The 6617-nt window shown below is 41.5% G+C and overlaps 1 protein-coding gene across 1 annotated transcript in view; it reads right to left on the bottom strand.

Moving 5' to 3' along the window:
* Positions 1-6617, bottom strand: part of LOC143577031 (TMV resistance protein N-like) — a 46725-nt gene that overhangs the window by 8422 nt on the left and 31686 nt on the right. The gene's annotated exons all lie outside the window — the stretch shown is intronic.

Consider the following 6617-nt stretch of genomic DNA (forward strand, 5'->3'; position numbering starts at 1 on the left):
TATGTCTCACTTTTAGAGGGAGAAAATGAGTCAACCTTAACTCACCAAAAAGATTTTAAATTTCCTTTCAGTAAAACAAAAACAAGTCAAGTGTTTTTGTACAGTGTACAATAAGTCAAGGGAGAAAATGCGCGATAATATGGTATTATCCGACCTGATTATTATGGCCTGAACTTCTGCCTTATTTTAATCTTTCTAGATCCAGTCAAGTGTGCAAAGCACAAAGTGTCATGTGTACAGTGTACAATAAGTCAAGTTTGTTAATAAGTGTATTGTGATCAACTAAGAAAGGTCTAAGTCAAGTTGAGGTGATATGTTAACACAAAGTAGGCCTGAGATATGATGGAATCAGTAACATGTCCAATTAAGCGGGACCACATAATCACCGTCTCTAATTGTACTTTTAACGTATCATTTCTGGCATCAAAACACTTGTCAAGTTAAAAAGGAGGACAAGATCTACAGTCAATGATGAACTTGTGTCACAATAATTTCAAAATGGAAACGCGATCTAGGGCTTTGCAAATCAATATGATTCCATATCATGACCATTCTTTGAAAATTAACCAAAGAAAATACTATGTAAATTAATTTAATATTATTGTTTTTAACTTTAAAATTGTTTTAAATTTTATTTATTTTATTTTATCTTATCCTTAATTTTAATTTTATTTTTGATTTTATTTTAGTGTCTTCTTTTATTATGTTTTGTTTTGACAACAGAGATCGATCGTGCAAATGTTAACAATTATGGACCAACAAAAGAAAATATTATAAACAATCAAGTGCTCGGACTCGGTGGGTAAATGTTTTTCGGGTTTGAAAATGCAAACATTTTTAAAGAATGAGGACTGAGAGTGTATTTTCGGTGAATACTCACGATGTTTTGACCTTATCACGAGATAGGCTGACCCTATATATAAGAGAAACCTAAAATATCTTTCACTATTCACCAAACACTTTTGAGTTTTTACTCTCTTCTCTCTCTCATCTTCAATCTCTTAAACCCTAATCTTCATCCACTTTTCAAAGAATCCAGCCCTCATAATCACAAACATGCCGTTGAATCCAGAATATCCACCTTCGGTATAACATCAAAACACCATAAATCATTTCATCTTCATGTTTTCTGGGTTCTCGTGGATCGAGACGACGGTTCAGATGAGCCGTCGGCTTGATTCATGACTGATCTTCATATGAAATTGGTTCATATGTTATGAATAGTCTGTTTTTGGAATTATTGATCTTGGGTATCATCTTTAAGTGTTAGAATTAGGGTTGTTTGTATAAAGTTTGTAGATTTAAGTTTCAGTTCATATGTTCTAAGGACAAACTGACCTAGTAATCAAAGGAGTTTCAAGTTCAAACTTTCTAGAAACCTAATTCGCATATAGGCGATCTTGAGTAAAGAAAGGAATGGATAAAAAGGGGCTAAGTACAGGTCTTCGCATGAAAGGGTCTTACGCTTCGCTTGACCATGCGAAGCGAAACACCTTCCTGTTTCGCTTCGCTTGACCCCATGCGAAGCGAAACAATGTCTCATGCAAAAAACCCATACTTAGCAAATTTTTTTGCCACTGATATGTTTTTACTCAAACACACTGTTTGGTCTAGTGGACTGTTTTGAACTTGATCTTTGTACAGTATGATCTAATTGACTTATAAATTAACTTTTTAACTCATTTAATCTAAATTATACAGTATAAAATCTAATCTATCTAATATGTGAATTGTTAATGTCTATGTACATATCTTGTTTGTTTTGTTTTGTCTTAATGATGATTCTCATGATCTTTTGATTTTCAATTTCAGGGTCATAATAACTTTTGTGCTCTCGAGTGGCCTAAGGCAAAGGCTGATAAGGTGTTCACTCCTATGGTAAAGGGGCTCAGGCAATCTCCCCTTGCCTATGCCATCACTGCAGATCCAGCCATTTACTACAAGTGGGTCTTAGATTTTTGGGCATTTGCCAGGAGGATTGCTGAAGATTCTATGTCCTTCACCATGACGGTTGCAAGACAGGAATTAACCATCACCGAAGATGACATTAGAAGGGTGTTAAAGATTGATGACCAGCCCGATTACAAGTATGAAAGAGGAAACAAAAAGATGCTGGAAGGTTTCGTTGCTCAGATGGGGTATGACACGAAATGGAAGAGCTTAGAGAAGAGCCATCTGTCACCATACTGGAGATTTCTCTTCCACGTTATTGCTCATTGTTTCACAGACATTCGAGGTGGTTTTGACAGCATGAGTACGGACTGGGTTCGGGTTATGTCCGCATTGACCAACAAGGAGAAGTTCAATTACTCAAGACGAATATTTTTGTGCATGCTCGCGAACATCAAGAGTGGGGCCACATGGTTGATGTACCCGAGATTCGTGCAGATGTTATTAGATGATATGATCCCAGACGTTCAAAGGCCGGGATTCAAGAAGGCAAAGGACAAGAAGTCACACCCCGAGCCATTTCATGTTCACGAGATTAAGGTATCAGTTTTTGGTGTGTTATTGAGCACCAAGGGTAGTGGTCATCAGTATACGGGACCACAACCTGGCCCAAGTTTGGTTTGTTTGAAGAGACAGAGCCTACTAGGGAAGGGGCGTCTGGTGAAGGTGAAGGTGATGAAGAACCCGTAGCTGGAGGTGATCAAGATTCATCTGATGAGCCGGCCGAAGATCGAACAAAGGCCAAACATGATTTGAAAAGAAAGGTGGCAGAAAAGGGCAAAATGTTAGAACTTCAGGAGGAGGAAGAAGACTAGCGGCCCCTAAAGCGTTTGAGGAGACATGGAGACTCCCAGAAGTCAACCAAGTCTCATGTCAAGTCTCCCTCACAGGACAAGCCCTCAGACCAACCAAAAATAACCAAAGAAGCCCTGGCCCAAGCCCTCAAAACCCTAGATATGACTAAAATACAAATCCCTGCCCACAAACCAACAAAAACTAGAAAGAAAACCAAAGCTAAGAAAACCAAGACCTTACTTCATGACTCACCTGAATCCTCACCTAAACCCTCACCCACAGACCAACCAATTTCAACATTCCTACCCCAAATACCTTCCTTGCCACACTCACCACCACAACAACAAACTCAACCTGAACCAACTCAAGCCTCAACACCACTTGCACAACCAACCTCATCCATATTCACTTCTTCAGTCTTTAGCTCCCCAATACAAACAACAAGCCTATGGAGCAAAACCATCCTTACTTCCCCAACCCAAACCGTCACACCAACTACAATACAACCAACGCCACCCACCACTACAACTCCACAAATCCTTACTCTAGCCATCACCCTACCTTTACCAACTACCTCACCACCCATAACAACCACCACCCCACCATCCACCATTATCTCACCCAAACCAATCTCCCGAGGGATGTCTTTGACACCTCCGGTGTACGTTGATCCTATCCTCGATAGGATCGTCGCCCTGGAGGAATCAAACACCAAAAGGGCGGAACGAGAGATTGCACTCCTAAAGCTCATTAAAGATATGAAGCAAAAGGCTCTCGAGGATGAAAAGGAAAAGGCGGATCTGAGGGAAAGGATCTGGGTGTTGGAAGAACAGAAGGCAGCAGGTGATGAAATTGCTGAAAATCAACGATTATTGACCAACACCTTCCACACCCGAATCCAGAATCTACAAACGTTGATGAATCATGAGGCCTCTGAGAACGCTAATCTGAGAGCCGATCACACTAGACTTGGAGATAGATTGGCCACACTTGAAAGAAACTTACCAAGTGCTAGTGCTCTCAGATCAAGCGTAAACGAGAAGATTGAAGATGCTACGAGAAGGTGGGATGTTGAAAAGGAAGCTACAAACTCAAGAGTTGCTGATTTGGAAAATCAACTTGCTTCCTCCACCTCTCTCGATACGCTCAGAGCAGACATGGAGGCCATTAAAGAAAGAATCAAGGAACAAGACAGTCTGAATGAGCTACAGCTCAAGACAAATGAAGAGATGGTGAGCAAGTACCAGGCGGCCTCATACCTCATGGGCATTCAAGAAGACGAATTTCATGGTCTGGAGGATAGGCTTGATGCTGTGTTTAGAACTTGGAGAAGGTCTGGTGAGACTTCTCAAGTTGGGGGTTCGCAACTTGCCGCAGGTCCTTCTGTGACCACGCGAGGCGTACAGGCTGCGGTGTCTGAAGGAGAGGCGACTGTTGGTCGGTTAGTACAACAGGGCGGCCAATCTAGCGGTGTTGGTGGTGGCTATGATGGTGATGAAGAGGATGATGATGATGAAGAAGATGACGATGACGATGAAGTTCATGACAGCTTTGATGATGACGACAATGATGGTGACAACGGTGGTGGTGGAGATGGAGGGCCGGGGCGACAGGAGGTGGAGGTGGAGGTGGAGGTAACACTCAATCACCTCCACACTCTCAACACGATGCTCAAGACCTTGCTAACCCCGGCTCAGCCAGCAAAGTCAGAGAGGATGATTCACTACTTGACAGCTTGTACAAAGATATCATCTCCGACTGACAATACAGGTGTGATCGCTAATTTTATCAATGCAGGTATGAGCTTTGAGGAATTCATCGAGGGAACGAAAATGGAGAAGGCAGTAAATGAACAAGACAATGACATTAACTACTCGCCAAATCCAGATACTCCTCCCGCTCAGGCTTCACAAGCTCCTGCAACCGATCATGTCTTTGCTCATCCGCCAAAGAAGAAGCGAAAGACGCACATTGTCTCAAGCTGTGCGTCTACCCACATGCTCAACTATCCATATCACGACGACTCGGTGATCGTATATGCTAGGTATGATCAGCGGAATAAAGTTTGGGCCATCAGACGTTACAGCGGGGACCTCATCTATCTCAGTCATCACGAGCTTAAGACTCTACCTAAGCTTGATCTGAACTATCTTCAGAGCATGGGTCATGGTGCAACTGGAAGTACGTTGGAAAGTTGGGTCCCGACTTATCTATAGCGACAATCGAGAGTCAACTACAAGGACTTCGAGCCGAATAAGGGTCGCAAGTACAAGAACCCAAGAGAGATAAACCTGGCTACCGGAGAGCCTCGCACGATGTGGAGATACAAGGTGCCGAAAGAATGTCACGAGATTTATCTTGGCGAGCCTTATCTTCCCAACACTCTCCGAGACTTCATCGATTGGGAGTTCGACAACACAACCGGCGAGGCCGTCATTCACTGCCGTGATATGCACGAGATTAGAGTGTTTGACGAGCATGAGCTTATGGGACTACGCGTTGAAGATGTGAAGAAGCTCTACAACAAGCCGCTGGGAACCGTCGAGGATTTGGGACGTCAGAATACCGATCGGATAGTGGAAGCCTTCAACAAGTTCGTGCGTAGACTTGTTGAACTTCCACTAACCGAGGACGAATTCCTACGACACTGACGGGTTTCAATACTAAAGACTAGAGGGAGATTGTTAGGCCCTGTTTTGTATAGTTAGTCTTTTGTATTGATTCAGTTATGTATTTGGGCGGATAGGTCATTTTGTACATTGTTGGGCCACGGTCCATTGTAAAGAAGCCCATTGGGCATTAGGCTTTACTTCTCATGCATGCTTCCCTATAAATAGGAAGCATGCCATGAGAAGTAAAGGGTTGTTGAAGTTTGATATACATATAGAAAACCTTTTGAAAAAAAAAAGAGAGAGAGAGAGATCCAATGACCAGACACCCTCACCGGAAAAAAAAAATTATCCAGACTATCATTCATGGCAACCTCAGATCCAACATCACAATCACTGACAACCGTTTGGACAACCACCCCGAAAAGTGTCGGGGAATCCAGATCTGCGAACAAGACGAGCTTCGAACACGATTATTTCCCCAAATCTTCAAAATTTTATTTTCAAACATCAAATTTTATTTCCCAAAACTTTAACGTCTCGGTTCGGGTAATCGCGGAAATAGAACCCGATTATCAAGAACAAAGTTGAATCATAAGATTCGACCCGCTCTGATACCAATTGTAGGTCTCGAAACCGAATCCGACAACGAACGGCTTTGTTCTTGATAAACGCTCGAGACGGGTGCGGTGAAACAAACGACCGAATATAAATAATATAACGATAAAATAAAGGAACGATCTCGTTATCGGTTGCAAAAGATTACATATATGATAAAACGAACCGATCCCACCCAAGGTGAGCTCCCCTTGGGTGGTTGTTTACACCATCAAAACGCACACATAAATGACTAACATATGACATATTTATAGCTAAAAACAATAATATTCTAGAATATCTTCTTGTTAAACTTAAACGCGTGTCAAAGTTCTCGTCTCGTATCCGGATTTCTCGCCAACATTAATTATTAACTTGACCGTGAATAAATAACGGGTTTCATATTTTGATATCGCAAGTCACATTTTTGGCCTTACACATAAGCACAAAATACATATTTTACACCATAGTTCGGATAGAAATCACATGACGGATAAAAAAACTACATAGGCACAAAATCCCTAACTTGTTAAATAAGCAAATTAAGTATCTTCTTAAATTCATCAGGCCACTTTATATCAAACTCCATTCAATCAAAGAACATATTTGATCAGTTACGCACTGATTACTTTCTGTAATCATAATTTCTCATAACAATTTTGACAA

The sequence above is a fragment of the Bidens hawaiensis genome, unplaced genomic scaffold (genome assembly GCF_021521415.1).
Source record: "Bidens hawaiensis isolate Kalapana, Puna unplaced genomic scaffold, B.hawaiensis_p1.1 tig00028457_1, whole genome shotgun sequence".
NCBI classification, from domain to species: Eukaryota; Viridiplantae; Streptophyta; class Magnoliopsida; order Asterales; family Asteraceae; genus Bidens; species Bidens hawaiensis.